The sequence below is a fragment of the Vanessa cardui genome, chromosome 16 (assembly GCF_905220365.1).
Source record: "Vanessa cardui chromosome 16, ilVanCard2.1, whole genome shotgun sequence".
In the NCBI taxonomy this organism is placed as follows: domain Eukaryota; kingdom Metazoa; phylum Arthropoda; class Insecta; order Lepidoptera; family Nymphalidae; genus Vanessa; species Vanessa cardui.
The window spans coordinates 4,039,164-4,060,114 of NC_061138.1; the positions used below are offsets into that span (position 1 = coordinate 4,039,164).

Sequence of the window (20,951 nt, forward strand, 5' to 3'; positions counted from 1 at the left end):
AGGGTTGCCATGTAAATGAATACATCTTACATTTCTTTTTATTTTATAGTTTATAAAATGAAACCACAAAAAGACGATATGATTCGGTTGAATAACTTCAAAACCAATATTTATCAGATTATTTACTTACTCTATTTTGATGATCAAACTACTTATTTATATGGTGGAAAAAAACTTACCAACTACGGACAAAATTTACATGATTCGTACCTGAAATTAAAAATGAACATTAAAACAGTATTCGTAATATTTGAATAGCGACTAAAGGTGTATGACGTTAGTATATAATTAAGGTAGCATAATAAATTGAGCGTGAGTCACAAAATGGCTAATATTGTTTATTGCTGTTAAGTGTTTAATAAGGATTTTAACAAATATTGAAAGTATGGTTTTCCTTAGGTTCTTCATTATTATGTAGTTTCTTTTATACCTTGGCTTTAACTTTTGTTTTTTCAGCGCTTACCTAACTCATAGCTTAACTAGATCTCATGAACATTGGTAAGAAGAAAGATAACATATTATGTTGGAAAAATGTTAAAACTTTACCAACCTAATGTTGGTTTGGAAAAACACAACTATCAATCAATGGAGTTATAAATTTAAAGTGAATAAAACTAACATTATCAAATCACTTAATAAATAATAGGTGAATGCATTCGTTAGTTGATATTAGTAAAATTATTGGTACTGGTTACAAAATCAACGTTGTTATTCATTTAGAAATTAGTTTGTGCAATTTGCATGAGTATCGAAACACTTTGCTTAATAAACCACGAACAATTTTAATACTCATTGCTTAATTGAAAAGTTTAGTTTAATATTTATAAGCCTATTTTTAATTAATCGATTAATAATGAAAATCTGCTGTAAATTTCTAGTACCATAGTTTTAGTTAATAGAGGAATTGGGTAAGTACCCATTTTTTGGAATTCAAGAAATTATAAATCAAAGAAAAGGGCTGGGTCGCAATATAAGCAATCGCTAATTTAATGACCACTTGACGAGGTCAGCGCACTGTAAACATCAGACTGTCGTTCAACTTTATGGTATCTTATCAAGGTACCGTTCAGACATTAGTTTTATTTCGTTCTTTCCGCTACACTAATTTTAACGAATAAACGTTCGTTATTCTATTCTAAAATAACCACTTATGTTACCAAAATTCTCCCCTATCGTTTTATTTTTGGAACTTTTAACCATTTAAGGGACATCAAACGAAAATAGTTAAGTTTCAATCATAACAGCGTGTTAATGAATAGGCAAATATTCGGCACTTCGACCCCGCTCACGTAATCGTCTGAATCGTTCAGCTCCTTTGATGTGGGCCTTAAGAAGATGATATATGATTCGAATAGTGGGCTCTTTTCAACGTCTCTCTAATGTACACGCTGTCGAGCGTAACGCATCTATTTTAAGCCTTTTGGAAGTACAATGCGAGATTTAAAACAACAGTTTTAAGTTACCGAGATCCGGTGGTTAAATCTCGAAGTAGCTATTATTAAATTTAATGTAGTAAAATGTATTCAGTAAACACGTTCCCTTTAAATATGTAAAAGTAACACGTCGAAAATAATAAAAAAGAGCATTTTGTAAAGGATAGTTAATTTTCTGCAGCTGTTATAAGCTACATCATCTGCATAATAAGAACAAAAGTATGGGGGCTGTGATATACAATGGCCTTTATTAAAGAGCGCCTACTCTAAGTAAACCAGGCCGGAACATAATTTTTTGTGGTTTGAGATTGTCCTGTGAGCAATGGCGGCCCACATACACAAAGCCAAGAAGCGTGCGTAATTCGCTTGTCAAAGATAAATAAAACCTGATAGTGATTTAAGTTAGGTATGCTTAACCTAAATAATGTATTTGAAGAAAGTGAATTATAATTGAATGAAAATGACAGCACTTGAAGAAACTTAAAGGAATTGAATGAAATTATCTCACACCCATTTTAATTATTAAGTACTTATTAAAAAAACGAATAAAGCCTACTTCCTTAATTTCAAAGCATTTAAAAAAAAGATTTTCAGCAAACTATATTTGATAAAACATTTAGATATTTGAGCTTAGCCGTCATAAAGTTAGTTTTTCTTAGATTTGTGAATTCTCGGTTCTTTAGTTAAGGTGACAATTAATTTTGGCTTTTATAATACAATGCTTTTCTTCGGGTTGACGTCACTGCAGAAACTCGCGACAAAGCCAACAGCACAAGAAACATAATAGTACTTAAGTACACAAAGGGTAAACACTACTAATTCTTGGGTCTTGGGCCTTGACTCGGCTTCTAGCATTTCTTGATAAAAAATCTATTATCATCAAAATCCGATGTTTGAACCCAAAACATCTAGATTTGGAATCTCATGTGCTAAGTACTAAATACTCATTAGACTTGCAATGTTATCACAAATTCAGTATAACACTGTAGGTATTGTTTGACAGATATTTTGCTCGGTATCTTTTTAAACGAAAAGTTAATCGACATTGCCTACTTGATCATTATCAATTTTACGCTTCGCATATTCCTATTCGATGTTTTTTACTTCACGCCGCTGGTCATGCTTCTTAAAGTTTCATCTGGTTGAAACCAGTAACTCAAAGTGACACAATAATATTATCCATACAGTCGTAAATCGTATCTGAAAACTTCGTATTGTTAGTGTAAATGTTTTATTCAATCTAAGAATAAAATGTATCTGTAAGTAATAAAATGAAAACAGTAATCAAGTGTTCGAATAAAAACAGCTACACGCGTTATTCTCATTTTATTACGTTGATGATAGCCTGGATTAACTAATAGGTGTGTCTGGAGCGTTAATTGAACGAAACTGTACGCCCTTGCGTCGAATAGCTTCACGGTGAACGTTTTATCATCCGTAATTACCATGTTTATAGATAAAACTAGCAACAATGTACCAACATTTAAGAAAAAATATATTTATCTGTAAATATGTCAAATAAATAATTATTTCCTTATTTACATATAATCATATTTAGCTTTTTTCTGTTACAGAAAACGTTTGATGTCATTTGTATAAAAATAACCCTCCCAAATAAAACCTTCTCGGACGGCAACAACTTCCTCAATTGAGAATACTTATTGCTATTCTATGTAAATTCGATAAAGCGGGCAGTTAAGTAGAAAGAAATTGATAGAATCGTTTGACACACATCAATTCCCAAAGTGAGTCATGAAGCCGTTGGCCTCTGAACATTTTATGGTGAAATGGACAAGCCCATTATTGTTCGCGCTTGGCAACGTCTTTTTTTTGTTACAACTGCTGCTGAACAAACGTTTTCTTCGAGGCGTTATCAAAACCTTAACCTTTGAAAAGGCAAGTTAACGGGTATTTTTGATTTTATCAATAAAATAACAGGGAGCAAAATACTTTTTAACACGCTACAGGTTAATAACTACTTAGGTCCGTCAAGGTCAAATAATTCGGCAGCATATTTTGGACGGTAATTTTTTCTATACACGATCATACATTAGCAATATGTATTTATATAAAACTTACTTCATGTACGCAATTATAAGACATAACTGGTAGGTAGTTTTCATTATATTTCTCGAATTAGGCCACAGAACAGATAATTTTATCGCAATCATGCGTAATTTCAATCTACTCACTGTATTATTAACGCATGTCTCTTTAACAGTATACAAACTATCAAACTTAGTAACTGCATAACTATTTAACCTCAAAGTAGGTAATAACTAAAGGTTGCAGCTTTAAATGACTATATTTTGATACGGCGACCTTCAGTACTTGCAAACTAGCGTCCAGTAATTATTTGTCGTTCCTAAGTCATCACGATCAACTTATAATGGCAGTAATCTCCCAACGCGTAACAGCAATAGGAAACGAGACTTCCGTTATTTATATATTTTGTATTCATATATGTTTTAGGAGTTATACTACACGGACTTACAAAAAAACCCAACCACCAAGAATTTATAGGATTCCTATCTACTAACTATGACTGCTAATCCAACTATGATCTAGTACATCTCACATAACACAAGATCCTCAACAACAACAGTCTGTAAATTACCACTGCTGGGCTAAAGGCCTCCTCTCCCTTTGAGGAGAAGGTTTGGAACATATTCCACCACGCTGTTCCAATGCGGGTTGGTGGAATACACATGTGGCAGAATTTCTATGAAATTTGTCACATTCAGGTTTCCTCACGATGTTTTCCTTCGCCGCTGAGCACGAGATGAATTATAAAGACAAATTAAGCACTTGAATCAGCGGTACTTGCCTGGGATTGAACCCACAATTATCGGTTAAGATGCACGCGTTCTAACTGGGCCATCTCGAAGATCCTCACTGGAGCTATACTTTGTATTACTGTGCTTTGGTTTTAAAAAGTCAATAGTCGTGATGATTTGAAATTTGACCATCAATTTTTAAAATATTTATCATATTAATGCTACACGATTTCTAACGCTCGATTTTTGTCATACTATTTGACATACCTAATTGCTGGACTTTTTCCCAAGTAACGAATTCAGCGAAAAATTCAATTTAACGGATTAATTGATTTCTGTAACGAAATTACGTTAAAGAAATATCGGCAGTCTAATTAAAAACAAATAGGTATATGTAATATTAGATTAATTTTCTTTGGATAATTTTGTCTCTCTTGTAAATATTTTATTGAAGTTGATATTTGTAATTAAGGAAGAACAGACGCTTTGAATTGGCGACGTGTTCAATGCCAACTTTGAACCGTAACGACCTCATACGATCGACCTACATGAACCATTACATTATAGTTAATGATGTGTACCGAATCAATCGACAGCACATCAATAATACTTGAAGCCTTGGCTTCATATCTGACAGGCGATTTTAGGTCATCTTTTTCATACATCCACAACAGTGAGACTTTTTTGCATAGTCCATTGTAGAACTTTATTCTTACAACTATGTGATATACTACTTCCATCTGATTTTATGTGACGTGTATTTTGTTCTTTTTTTTGGAACAAATTTTGAAAATGGAATATTGCAGGACTCATATGAATTATATTTAATGTGTTAGGTATCTAAAGTTATACGTTTAAATGTACTCAAGATGTTAAGATACTTGTGTATTGATTTGTCAATAAGCATCAATATTAGTTATGCCAGCGACGTGCACAGGGTCAGAATGGTTCGTGGAAGCTCGTTTTCGCAACAGTTACTGACATCCCACGTCCGCTTGACAATACCCGTCTTGATTCTTTATAATGAAGCGTTTATTCACTTTTCAAACTTACAAAAAGAACCACTGATTTATAAAGTCGTCATGTTTTTACTGTATGTATATAAATTATTCATAAAAAAAACCGTAGACGTTTGATCATTTATCGTCTCTTTTACTTAAATTTTAAACGAAACCATATGCTTAGGTGTTGTAAACATTTAAACAATTAGGAAACAAAAATATTAAGACTAACCAATATGAAAGATTTGAAGAAGGTGAGAGATATCTCATAAAGCATAACTAATTAGTAATGCTCAACCTTAATACCAGTGCATAAAAGTATTGATTGAGTACAACTCGGAGATATATATAGACAATTACAAGTCTACAGTTGCGTGAAACATCATTTCAATGCGATATCGATGTAATAACTGTAGGATGTAATGACAGAGACTTTGGTATCTATTTATCTATCTATCTATCATGTAATGTAAGAAATCTTTATAGTTGTAAGAGTTAAATCATATTTATAAAAATGTATTTGGTTTCATTGCTCGGTGATAATATCTTATGATTTTATAAATAAAAGCAAACACAACGATCTTGTAACGCAAAGTTAGCTTAAAGTCTAGGTGCGGGGAGAATAAAAGATAGAGAGGTCAAATCAATAAAGACACGTGATGCGGAAATCACTAATTTGATTTTGATATAAGTTGCCATCGTGTTAGAATATCTTCGCATAAATAATATTACTCTGGGATTTTAAATTATTAAATTAACTATAGAATGAAATCACAGGGATTCCCATAATACCATTACAATGTAAATTTAACCAACCGAAATTAACAATTGAGAAAACTTACCTACAGATGTGCTTTTGTAAAATATACATTATATTCGTGAGTTTTATAAGGAATATTATTTAGATTAACACATGTATAGTGATTATGATGTCTTTATTAAGTAATCAATAAGTCTACGGATACACTCAGTTTCCCCGAAGAGCTAGATGGTTGAGTGAGCGAGCTATAAATATTAATGACAAACACCGATTCAATGGTAGACCCGCAAAAAGGTCAGCGGCCTTTGATCCGATTGTTTGATGCTCATATCTCCATCGTAATTAGAAATGCCTAATATGCTTAAGACGTTATGCTTATGAATAAAACATAACGTAGTCAGGAAACATGAATGAAATATTTAATGAGGAAAATATTATTTATTAGCAGACTTCAAAAACAAGGATGCTATCAATTCGGCCTTATTTTTTGGGTGGATGATCTTCGACTCTTATAGATTAAAAAAAAATTTTTTTTGGTCGTTAATATTCCAAGTATTTCTCCCATACTTTATATTTTTCATGGAAAAAGGGTAGAAAACTAATGCCTATCATATCAGTCATTCTGTGTATATTACACACTACATTTGCCCATTTTAAATTGATGAAACGTCCCATTATTTAGGATGGATAAATATGTTCCTTCTAACGACGCTGTTTCACTCAGAGCAGCGATTTTGGATATTGTGTCCATATTTAATATGGGTGCCTACAATTCATTTCAATAAAATAATTGTACTTTTTATTTGAAAATCCACTCGATATATATTGAACACCTTACATTCAAGGGCTTCAACAGGAAATGTTAAATCCGGTATAGAATCACGAAAAGCAAAAACACGAGCACCGAAACCACAACTTACGCTCACATGACCGATAAAAGTTCTGTAGTGAAATACATAAATTGACAAACCACATTAGAATTGGTTTGATCATAGAATGGCGCATACCAACCAGATCATAGGACTCCATTAATCTCACACACAAAAATCAAATAAGTCGACGTCGCTGTCTAATTAAAACATACCTAAATTAACAACATGAATAATCCTAAAATTAAGACTTTGATGCAAAAGTATGGACAACATGTCTGGATGATTATTTGAGAAACAAAAAACACACTACGTCAACCAGCTGTCAATCACCGTTTCACCCTTCATACGAACTCAGCGAAACGAAGCTTTATTGTTTTGCGTGAGAATTTGTGGGTGGAACATACCCAGACGGTCTTCCCTTACAAAAATTATACTTCACATAATGACCGGCCTTGCTTTAGTTCTTTTTTTTATTCAACATATTACGTTTGAGTCATTCCATCTTACTAATTTTTAATCAGATGTTGTCAAACTTGTTTGGTAAATGAATCATCAGCATACAAAACACTGACGTGTAATCAATATAATCTGAAGTAATAAATTATGTCATCGTTATATGGACCAGTTTAATTTATTTTATGATTGCGAGTGCTAAGTATTTATGGTATTATATTTTGAATGCAACATCAGGTATTCAGAGTTTTTTGTATTTAATTAAGTAGGTATTCAATTTCAAGCTAAAAGTCTCACAAAGTTTTGAAGATTATTATTTTTTGAGTTTGAGTGTATGCGAATAGTACGCGAGGTAGCGAAGCGAAGATAAGCTTTTGGGGATTTCTTTTTTACTTTTTCCGTTCATCAAAAATCTTTTTGCCGCACTACAGAGCACATAAATCCCGAAATGTGAACATTAATTTCAAAACTCAAATTAATGTTCACATTTTTTCATCTGGATGAAAGTACTAACATATAAAGTGTTCAAAAATGTTTAGATAGTTTTTTTCTCAATTGAACATATATATTTTTCTTGATAAAACAAACCTTGTTTTTGATTGCCTCATTAACAAAAACAGGCTCATTAATTCAAACTAATTGTCCAAAAATTTAAATGACTCAAGACGACATGATGAGACAAATTTTATTCGTATAAGGTACGGTATATTATCTCGTAGAACTTGTCTTATATCTTAGTATTTGCGTCTTATGCAAGAGTGCTTTAAACCGTATCAGGACCCGTTTATTATTATTATTCTACCGCCAATATTCTGTATTGTTGTATTCCGGTTTATACTGTAATTGAACCACTGTAAGCAGGCACCAGGGACAACATATTAGTGACGTCACGATTGACTTTATATTGATGGCTGGAATCGCTATTGTCATCGGTGAATCAAGTGGCTGGGTTGCTTCCAATTGGACACTATTTTTAAGTATATAGTGTAAAGTTTCTTTGCATATATTTTGTTTAGCTCGTCTGAAAAGTAATATAACAGTCTACTAACGTAACAATCTTTCATTATTTATAATGATAAATAATTCTATTAGAGAATATTCTATTAGACGTCCAAAGCGGATAACGGGTCAAAAAAATTATAGCCATCCGATGATGGCACTAAATACACACACTACTAAAGGTGTATGACAAATATCAATCGTAACTTTTTTGCACACCAAGATTTTAAAGTAGATTCGTTGGTTTTAGTTCGTTCATAGTGGGACATTAGATATAAGTCTTATAAGTAAATAAATGTTATATATAGGGCTAAAGTATCTTTTGCACTAGGACGTTTACAGCTTATACTATACAAACACGTCTGCCTTTATATCAAAAATAAACCAAGAAAACGACCTTAATAAGATCACTCAGTTGTATGTATTTCCTGATTCGAAGAACTCATATCTTTATATAGAGTAAATGGTTACAGATATACTAGGTCAATGTCCTATAAATTATAGGCGATTGCTCTCACGTCAATAAAGCTAATTAATGTATATGGCGACTTGACAAACACGATTTGAAATCAAAATATTGATATGAGTGATCACATCAACCAACACTATCCGCCAATCCTGTTACGTGGACAAAATTTTAGTAATTATTTATTTTTATCTCTGTTTTATCTACGACTTACGCCATGATTGGCAAAAAACGTTCAAACAGACAATTTACACGTATACTATGAGTACCAACTAAGTTATTGAGTTTATTAGTAATTACATTAAAAATAAAAAATCATCGTTCGCATTATACAATATAGGTATTTATTACTTATTTTTTATTGAAAATGGCGGCTTAAATACAAGGAAGAGATGTAGTTGGTTCTTTGATTTATATTTGTTTATATCTCTCTTCATGATCAGCTGTAAACATTGTGATGAAACTTTGGTGTATCTGGTAATATTATACCATATATAAATATTTAGGTAGGTATATCTATTATTCTTTATTTACCAACTCGTATTGAATCAATAGAGAATGGAATCAAATTCAAACTTAAACTCAAATTGCTTTATTCAATATAGAAATATTACACGTTCTTACTGATGGTTAATTAATAAGGTTAATCATCTCCTTTAAAAGAGAGAAAACAATTAACAATCTGTAGAACAATAACAGGTACCTAAATACTGTTAAAAAAAACAGAGTATATACATATAAATTCACTTAATTCGTAAGAGTTGAAACGAGTGTTCATTTATCAATATAAATTATCACAACTAGAGTTACGTAGGTACTGGTAGTTACGTCATTATTACATCAATATGATGAGATTGAATTTCGTTTATCGTCAAATTACTTTTATTGCATAGTTAATTTGAATTTACACAGATAAAATTAACAAAGAATCGAGTAAATAACTCATTCTGAGTATTGACTTCAACAAAAAAATTGGAAACATTTAAAGCTTCAAAACGAAAACAACTTACTACTGAATATTTATTATTATATAGTTTTTTTATTACGTATAAATGTATTCGATTAAAGAATAATAATATATTAAATACGCATTTTAAATATATATGACCTTTATTGAGTTAATTTTTATTTTATCTGTAGATTTAAATGTAAAAATGTTTGCATTTAAAGTTATCCTTGCTTCACCGGATACAGCCCATCTTATAAGTAAAATTATATACTTTTTCTCCTCTGGCAATGTCTTTATTGTATACAAGAATCTATGTTTGGTAAAGGATAACCAGTCCAGATGTATTGGCATTCGTTATTTATAGCTTTTTTCAAACATTTAAAAAGAGAGTTGTCAATACGTTCCATCGTAGTTGAATAACAAAATTAGAAAACTTTTTTATAACAGTCGAGATGGCCTACTGTTTAGACCGCATGCTTTTAATCCGTGTGCTTCATTTTTGTTTATAATTAATTTATCTTGAAAATATCGTATGGAAACCTGCATTTGTCAAATTTCAATTTAATTTTGCAACATATGTATCAAGCCACTCGCAAGCTATACGATGCTATAGTCTCGTCTTCACTTTGAAGAACTTTTGGATCTACTTTGAACTGGGCTATCCCAGTAGTGAGACATTTACATTGTTAATTCTTGATAACAATAACATCACATTCACATGCATAACAAATTAGTTACAAAGCGGTCACAAGTACAGGGGTTGTTCCAGTTTGTGTAACTGGGTATCCCGCTCATTTTGTAAGACAAAGTTATGCAACCAAAATTAATAAAATACTATCTATAAATATATAAACAAACAAACATCTAAGTCTCTTTTTCAAAATTCCTTCAATTATTAAAGTAAGTTAAAATAGTTCCAAAATAAGTTAGTTATTAATTTTAGACAAATCATGAACTATTTATACCTATACTTAAGAATAATTTTATGTTTGACGATGACTAATCTCAATAATTTTACAGTAGCGTAATTGTTCCTTTGATGTTTACCTATTTATATAAGTAAATTTAGTAGGTAACAATCAGCATATAATCGACACGATAATTTGTGTTAGAACTTTGTTAGCAGATAATATCATCACAGATTGTGTTCAAATATTTTTATTAGACGATAAAGACACGATTACGTCTTCGGATAATTTGTCATAATGATTAGAAAAAATTATGTCGCAATCACTTTTGTTTTTTTTTTAATTATAAAATAATTTAAACCTTCATGCGGAAATAAAGATTTTTTTATGATATTGACGTCTTTTCTTGAAATTAGTAACAAAACAATAAAGATAGAACACAGTTTATCGTGAAAGTATTTATAGCTCAACATAATAATTTGGATATCTCTATCTGGAACTTAGTATAGAACAAAGTTAGATGCCGCCTTGTGTGCGCTTAGATCTTTGAGGCTACGGTTTCTATCAATAAACAGAACTATTTAAGAGGAAGGTATATGTATGTACAATACATTCATATTTAAATAGCGAAATGCCGATAATTTTGTACCAAAAAAAGTAAACAATTTTTTTTCTTTCTATGTTTATTCTTCGAACTAAAACTTTTATACATAGACTTATTGTACTAGTTTGAAGCAGTAACGGGTAGCCAATAATAATATTACTATGGTAAATATATACAATGTAAACATACGACTCGAGATTGAGTTAACTTATTAAATATTCTCGTTGAAACTATTAATCTTGTATTTGTTTAGGTACACATGATAACAGTCGAAACGCTCAAGCCCCAAACATGTACAGTCAAGATAAAACATGCATGATACGGGTCCCACAACGTCGATAAGTTAAACAGGAAGACCCCAAGAGAAAACACAAAGAGAAAAGGTTTTATTTAGTACGACATACATTCCGCCGATAAATTAAATTTAGAATATAATTGAAAGCATTTTAATTTAATATAAGGATAGGATGGGATAGAATACGATATATCAAACGGTACATGAAAAATTATCGAATATTTAAAGGATACGCTAAATGCCCGTCTGAGTACATTCTCTTGGATATCCCTCTATTGTATCCGAGTGCTCTAAAGCAGTGGCAACCCCTGTATTCGGATATGGCTATCCCGTTTCCTCACACCACAAGTCCCACCCTCCGTTAATAAAATCGTGGGATAATTAAATATTTATGTCATCGCAGATGGCAGAAAAGTAATACACGTAAATAAAGCTTAATTTGACATAAGAAAATGACAAAAGAATAACGATCAAAAATAATAATTACGTAGATAGTACATAATTGGTTGGAAACTTTTTACCGTTACTAAATTACATACAAATGAATAATAAAAGTAACACTCGCAACAATGGGCTATTGTCGCATACGAAATCTGAAATAAGTATTATAATATAAAGCTAACGTTTATATTATACAACGAACCTGTAAATCTTCCAAGTTACTAAACACTTTGTAACATCCCGACGACATAAACACTGTCACGAACTTAGTTAAATTAACGATATTGACACAAGTTTACCGTTACCATTGACGGTTCAACGACAAATACATAACTTAATGTACATTCACTATAACACAATCACTTTTTAATAGAACCGTTATGAGTTTAAGTATTTATATTGAAATTATAAATAATTATTAAACACTTCATTATAAACTAGACGAACAAGCTCGAAATCGGAAAGCTTTGAAATTACTTAAAACACGAGCGGTCCGTCCGACTACACAATGGAGACTGCATTAGACGAGGGCAGCGGACGCGCGGGGGGCGGCACGGTAGGGGGCGCGCGCGTCGAGCACTCGCTTGGAGGCGTCGAACCAGCTTTGTATGTCTCTGATATGATAACGAATGTTTACAAAGGTTGCGATATGCAACGTTGGGAAAGAGAATATCAACACACTAAATCAGAAATGGTTCTGTAAATAAGTAAATAAAATTATTTATAAGCCATTGAAATCCAATTCTAAAAATATACCTGACATTAGTTTGTAATCGTAGTTTATTTAACTCAAACTTATTACACTTTCAGTATACATTTTTGAATACGATTATTTAAATAGTTCCTCATTAGGCAATGGTAAAGTCTTTAAGAATTAACGTTAAGTCGTTAGGTTAATTGCTTTCTCATCATTTTAAATACGTATTACTTTAAAATCATTTGTATAATTTGTATAAACGGTAATGGAATGAAGAAAGAAGTTTTAAAACTTTAAGTAATCGCTAAGTCTCTTAAAAATAAAAAAATATAACTCACTATAAAGTAGACTTAAATGTAAAACATGCATATAAACATAACGGCAAAATTTCCAAAACCAGACCACACTTAGAAAATAATGACAAAAATGAAAATGAAATAGGACCTACTTGAATAAAAATTATGTATGATATAAATTGTGTGTATTGATATGACAATAATTAAAGAAAATTTTACTTAATTACAACAAAAGGTCATTTTGAGTTTTTGTCTCATGGCAATGATGTTGATTGGTCATTATTCTTTACTTTTTCTATGCATAAAGCAGTTCGCGAAAGCACATTCAACGATAATCGTCTTGTCTTATTTAGAATTTGTTTCCAGATGTAAAAAAAAAAATTAAAATTATCAACTAAATACGGGCTACATAGATTTACTTCATCATAATCTAATCATTGATTACAAAGCAGTAATTAATAGACAAATAATTTAAAGTAAGTTTTATGATGAATACTTTGATTACATTTTAAGACATCATACCTTTTGTTACCAGAAAGCTGTCAGTCAGTCTTGTAAATTAAAATATACGAACTCAGTTACCGAACGTGCAAAGCGCTGCTGTTGTAGAGCTAAAATAACTTCAAGAAATGTTCTAATTAATATATTTGTAGACAAAATAAAGCTTACATTAGATAACCGAAAACAAACAACTAATTCTCTTAATCAATGCTGAAAAGATGATTCTTCAGTCTGTAAGATGCGTGACTCGTGCCAAAGTAAACAAAAAGGGACTGTTTCGTTACGCCTTACGTAATTAAGTAGCATATGGTTCCCATTTCAAATAACTATGAAGTGTCAGATAGTTATAGGAGAATGATGGGTTTAAATATAAACCAAATTTGATCATCGTAACTTTTATCGTTATAAATATCTCGGACCTTTTCATATGGCTGATTGCTTAATATAAAAATATGCAGTTCGTTTTTTAAAATAAGGTAATAACAAAAAAGTTTTTATATACATGTACATACCCACTAAGTTACACGGTAATGTTTTTACAGAATTAAAGTAATCTGTTTCGATGAATGCGTCGTTACTGAATCATAAACTGGATCGTAAAATAAGCAGTCTGCTCGAGTCGCAAATTACTTTTGTGAGTAATGCAACAATTATTATTAGTAGTATTAGAGATTCTAATTTCAAAAAAGTTATTATAATACAAGGCTTGATGAGAATAATTAAAAATAAAAACAACAAACATATAAATCATTCAACGTATTGACTCACAGCCATTAAGACTTTAGTTAGAGCAACTGACGCAGATGGAATGGAACCAAAACGGCAATAAATAACCGACACTCACAGCGACTTCAGAAAAAGGTTAGACATTTCTATTTTTCATATTCTAAATTTATAACTCGCATGACAAACTTGGATATATTGTAACTTAACAAGTGACAAATAGAATAGGGCGTTGTGCAAAAGTTAAATGTTCCTTGCAATGGCTGTGTATGGTAATAAAAATATCTGAGGGCCACGCCCGAACACCACAAACGTGCCGATCCTCCGCCTGAATTAGTTAGTTGTATTTTCAGACGACATTCGATAAGCAAACGCTAAGATTTATAGGCAATCAGTGCGTGTGGCAGGCAACAATGCTTAGCACGGTGCACTTTATATTCCTGCGACATGTACGAAAACATTTAACACATTCGAAATGTAATTTGTTTAATTTATTATGTGCCAGTATTATTCAAACATTCTAATGAGGTTTTAATCATTAAATAGGTAGTTCGGTATTAGCTAACTGTATTAGTTCACTACATAAAAATATATTAATAATTAATGATGTGAACATAATGGCAAGAATAAAAGTGGACTTGCAAAAGTATAACGATATGAAAATGTAGGACAACCCAACTTATAAGAGCACTGAGAACGAAAATGGGTCGCTGTAAAAGCTGCTATTATAAGATAGAAATTATGCACTGAGAGGTAAAGGGTTAATCATAAGATATACCACAATAATGTTCATGTCGCGTATTAAATAAAATGTAAGAACTTCAATAAATTGATCCCTTAAAAGTAAAATCTTTCTCAAACTTGTCATATTACCATTCGGGGGATTTATTTTACGTTCTTGGAAATGTTAAGTTTGCATACAATTATTAATCTTAAGTATGCGATATAAAAACAGCACGTGCTCAATAAGGGTCCCTCGCGAGGGTCGACAAGTATGCATTCGAAGCCAATACGAACACAACAGATGTGGGTAGCATTTACGTAACGACATATTGCATCTGACGGCAAATTACATTTACCGTATGGTTTTCTTAAATATAATGTAAATATAAGGTCTCCATACTTATATTTCAAGCTACTTGGCTTCTTGCAAATTTCAGCAAGGGTTAACGAAATATGAAAATGATATGGCCGTGTACAGTATCAAATGTTAAACAAAAATATATGTTGATTAATTTATAGTTATACATTAACGTTTATTTTCTTATACCAAGATGCAATTCTTAGACAGGATAAAAATAAAAATCGAAGAACTCCGCGACAGTTTTAGTTAGGAACTATTACGAATAATTAAGCACTATTACCAATTATACACCGACCAAAATATTATGTGCCAGTAATATTTGTTAATTATAAAAAAAAATAGTCTACGTATGAATAACGATAGAATCCTCAAACCGTGTAGTTTAATAAACTGTATTAGTATTGTGATATAAATTAATTATATCATCAAAATTTAATGAACTGCAACCCTTGTATGAACACGCTTTCGAACGTAGACGCCTTATTGTCTCAATATAGTATAGCAAAGTATAATGATGGTATGTTTACAGACGTGATCGATATGATCTGCCCCTAAATTACCTAGTAATCTCAGGAGTTAATTGCTCAATTTACTTACGACTAGGTGATACTATCAGATAACCACTTAGCGATTAAGGATGGCATTTACGTCATCATTTCAAGGTTGATGTATATTTAAAGCGCTTCGAAACTGCGTTTTAATTAAGCCTTTTCAAGGATTAATTACTGGTTACGACGAATTAATTCAAAATAAAGGTAATAAGATCAAAACACTCGATATTTAATTCAATATCAATCGAAAGAGCATCAACTTCTCGTCCTCCATGTCAATGAATATTTATATTATAAATTATCATTAATTAGTTGGAAATATTATTAATGTAACCATGGTGGGGCCCATCCATACATATTTTATGGGTGATAAACGTCGCATCAGCAAAGATAATTATAAATGGAACGGACGCGACCTAAATACTGGCACACGTGAACGACTATTTCCAGACAACGGGAAGGTATGTCAGGTACCTTTCGAAATAGCGCCTCCATTTCAATCTGCATTAACGTAGTTTTATATTCAGTGTTGTTCCATCGTTTTTGGAGAGATCTAAATATAAATTTGGCAGATTTTGTTTATTTTTGAACAAGGCTATATTCTTTTGAAAGCATCATATAGATGTTTAGACATATCTTAAGTTATATTGGCATTTGCAACTTTGAATCATTGTCAGTCTGAAGTAGCTTAGTAAATTTATAGATTGTGGCACATTATTTTGAAATTCCAAAAAAAGAACGGGATAATTGGACATCCCAACAATAGCTGCAGATATACACAAGAGCAGACTGGATGCAAATAACAAAAATCAATACGCTGAACGGGCTAACGCAGCAACTCAACATGCACGAAATTAACTATTCTCACCATTGTACCACTACATATTGATAGCGTGATAACTGGCGAAATCCCAATTCCATTAAGACAATGGGCGGGAAATAACAAAGAGCATGCACGTCAAAAAGATGTATGATTTAAAAATTACATGGTGTTTGAGAAACAACTTTATGCAGACAGAGTTCTCAGACGCTCCTACAAACGTATTCGTAATAGACAATAGATCATCTGACATCCGTTAAAGAACGCCTACTGATTAATAACAAGCTTGCAAAAGCGTACCTGACATACACGGAAAAAGTAAGCGTTCGTAAGATAACGTGATAAAACTTTTTCATCATATATTGTTAGATGTATAGAATTTCTAAGCAAGTGGTTGAGAGACTGAGTCCACGAGCTAGTGCTTGAGTGAACCTGTTGACCCAGTAAGCATCGCCGGCAGCAAAACTTCTTCTACACCTGTTTCTAATGGGATTATGGGCCTTAAACAATATTTTTAACGAACTTCAATTTTTTTCTTTTACGTATTGTTTTATAACGAGCATAAGAAATAAATGTAATTGTTATATAAACAGCGAAAGCATATTATAATGAATGTAGTTCAAAGGTTTTAATTACGGATACAATTTCGATAATTTTTAAATATATGAATTGACTATTTAAATGTCTTACATATCATGTTGGTACATAAATTCTTACAATAGCAAGTTGAGGTAAATCATTCATAGTTTTCTTCCATAACGTACTCCTGGAAATTTAATATTTTATACTTGATGTTTGGACCTGTGGACTAATGGATAAAAAAAAAGTTTGTTTGAATTATTGACGGTCAAATTATGTGCGCGAAAAAATCTCAGAGATAAAAATGGACCTCAAGTGATTAAAAAGTTAGGTAAAGTAAACGTTATATACAAAAAAAAAATGGCTTTCGATATAGCAACTATATTACGCTATTTCTTTATATAACGCTAGGAGACGAATTAATTTTAAAAATACCTGCAGATATATGTTTTAAAAGTCTGCATAAATACTAACAGCACCGTCTAGACTGATACTACAGACACGAGCAACTTCGTTTGTAACAAGACAGTCTTAGAAACTACAACGCTCATTAATGTTACAATGAGACAAATAATGCTCTAATGATGCTTTTCTTCATTTTATATTCACGAGACATTTTACGTACTTTAAAAAATAAACTAGATTTTTAAAATAATATTCTCGTTCACAGACAATAAGTACTGATGGAAAATCCACAAACTCCGCTTGTTTCCGACATTTCATTTCAGGCCTACGGGACAATACCGCAATCACAACGGAAATTTAATTTTGATCGCGATAGGTGAATCGTTAAGGGACTAGATATTTACGATTGCGATTGATATCTCCAATATACGTTTTTTCCATGCAATCAATATGACGTAGACAAAGAAAAAAATTTCTATATTGAATCATGAATGTAACTTTTCCCAAGTTTTTGCAATTGATTTCCTAAAGATAATTTCCTTCACTAATTAAAAATATCGTGTAAGAATTTTCGAGTTCATATTTGGCAACACAACGGTAACCAGCAACCACTAAAGTAGGAACTAGGTTAATATCTCAAGAAGGCACTAAGAGGTACGAACTTATTGACCCAGAATAACGAGTAAATTTATCGAGAGCACCTATCGCTGAGATACTTGATATTACTCATCGTGCTTGCAAAAATAGTAAGTATAGACAATAATCAATTATTGTGATTCAATCAACATAGACGAACTAACTTTTCGTTTTCATCTTTGTTTTCGTTCGCTTTTATTAGAAGATTTGTTTACTTATTTTAATAAGGATATCATTTTGAAAGCACGTAAAGGTATGATTACTTTATCATAGGTTGTTATGAGCATTTTATGCAGTATTTAAATTAATCAATTTATTTCTTTATCTTGATACAAACTAATAACGGTTTCTCTTTTTTCATTCTTTATGTAGATACTTTACTTACTTTGATAAGTACTCTGTTGTTAACTTATAGTGCGGCTGGTTCTGGGTGGATGTTATAGTTCATTTTTCTGCCAAACAAAACTTTATATTGTATCTTTAGGCGCGTTCTAGTTTGAGTAATGGGAGAACCAGAATAATTACCGACATAGAAGTCATAGACCTCTTAAGTCCTGAAGCCAATGGCGCATTATAGAATTAAGAAGTCGGTATACTTTTTAACTATGGCTTATGATGATGATAAAAAAATTTAAGAATGCAATGAAAAGCTAATATCACGAATTTAAGGTCGAAGTGAAATAATAATAGTTTAGTTATCGATTCATGATATTTTATTTATTATTACAGCACCACACACCTCAGATTCTATGATCGACCTACCTTCACCGTTGCCTGGAAGAGATTGCTATGTAGCGATAAGGTCGCCAAAATGATACGACTCTTTTATTTAGGCTGGATCCATGTTGTATTTATTTATTTTATTTGAGAGGTGTACATTAAAGTGTAAAGTAAAATAACATATGAAATTTGAACAACAATATTGTTACACATTTATAATCCATCTAAAACTTATTTGAAGCAACACAACTTTAAATAAGTGAACCCTTACAGTGCATATACAGCGCCAACGATATTTATTTTATTAAAATTGTCGTCGCGTAAAGGGAATTTGCATACTGTTACAGCGAATGAAAATGCATTTCCATCCCTCATCTGTATGTTAATTCAATGGCCAAAACCTAGCGGTATCACTAAAACCATGGTATTATGATTACGATAATAATTAATACAACTGAATATCTAAAACAATACATAGCACACATAATATAGATTTAGTATTCGTACTTTTTAAATAGGTCTGTTTATAAACGACATTGCGCATTGTTAGGGCTTCATGAAATATTCCTAAATAAAACTACAATGATGTTTTGATTTTATTATTCATTGTGTTGTTTATAAAACAGTTGGTCTTTTGTGTCACATTGACACTACATTTTTGGTTCTATTGTTATATGCTACATACACATAAACTTTAGAGTACATTCTATATACTATTCGATATTTAAAATCCAAACTCCACAAAGTGATGTCTGTTCTTACATATCAAGACAAAATTAACAAAGTTAGACAACGTATCTTCTTAATTTGCAGGTATTATACAATGTATCTGCAAGCTGCAGCCTGCATCAGTGAAATAACGTAGTTTTTCTTTTCTTTTACATTTACCACTGTTTTATTCAGTATCCATAAATTTAAATTGCAGAGGTCTAAGTGAACAAACCGCAATAGGACCATCCATTTGTGGTTTTCGTTGTAATTTTGTAGCGCCCTGATCAATGAAATTACTACGGACTACTCTCATGTACGCGGTAAAATATCGTATAACCTTAGGACAGAGAGTTGCAACACTTTCTTTTTGTATTGGCTGGTTCCTCGAAAGTGGGAATGAAAAGTTGACGAATTTATTGTCCCATCGCACCATAGATCTTGTTTCAATATCATCTACAGTCGATATACTTCTTATTAAATCTGGCAAATATCAATACATCGTACTCTTTTGGACATTTTTAAATTCTAGGGTGATGTGTAGAATGTAACGATTGATAAGTGAAAGTTAATTCAGATAAATGAGTGATAAGAGGTAGAGAGGTACAGAAGTAAACATAATCAATGAAGCGTGACGAAACTCCATCTGACCTAATCGAATGACCGAAAGTTGAAACTTTAGCTTGCGACATTGTACGCAAAATGAATGATTTATCTTACCTTTCCAAACTTTTTTTGTGACTTAGTAGCTTTGATATTATGATAACCAAGTTTGTTAGTCCAGTAAGTATAACCTTGTGTTTCGGAACTTTATTACAGAATAAAAAATCAGCGTGCTAGTATTCCCCTTTAAAAAAAATTCTCCTCTTCAAGCGAAATCGTATTATATATTTATAAATATTTTAATCTTTAACTAACAATCTACTACTAAAGAAAAAGAGTCAATTGAAAAGGTCTGATTTTTGGAATTTCATAATTTTTGCATACCGACAAAAACCAGCAAGAAACTGAGTATTTTTTAATGGTATAGGTTGGCGGTCGAGCAAATGGGCCACCTGATGGTAAGTGGTCACCATCACCCATAAACAATGACGCTGTAAGAAATATTAACTATTCCTTACGTCGTCAATGTGCCACCAACCTTGGGAATTAAGATGTTATGTGCCTTGTGCCTGTAGTTACACTGACTCACTCACCCGTCAAACCGGAACACAACAATACTGAGTACTGTTATTGGCGGTAGAATAACTGATGAATGGATGGTTCCTACCCA

General features: G+C 31.7%; 1 protein-coding gene across 4 annotated transcripts in view; it reads right to left on the minus strand.

Annotated features, from left to right (window-relative positions):
* The window catches only part of LOC124536045 (tyrosine-protein kinase Src64B), a 75,546-nt gene that overhangs the window by 46,541 nt on the left and 8,054 nt on the right, over positions 1–20,951 (minus strand). For 2 of the 4 annotated variants that reach the window (XM_047112456.1, XM_047112452.1), the window contains exon 1: positions 12,161–12,471. The exons of 1 other annotated variant lie outside the window; for it this stretch is intronic. The gene's annotated coding sequence lies outside the window, so the exon portion shown is untranslated. Of the gene's footprint in view, positions 1–179; positions 211–12,160; positions 12,472–20,951 lie in introns of those variants that run through there. One more of the 4 variants, XM_047112453.1, reaches the window with a different exon arrangement.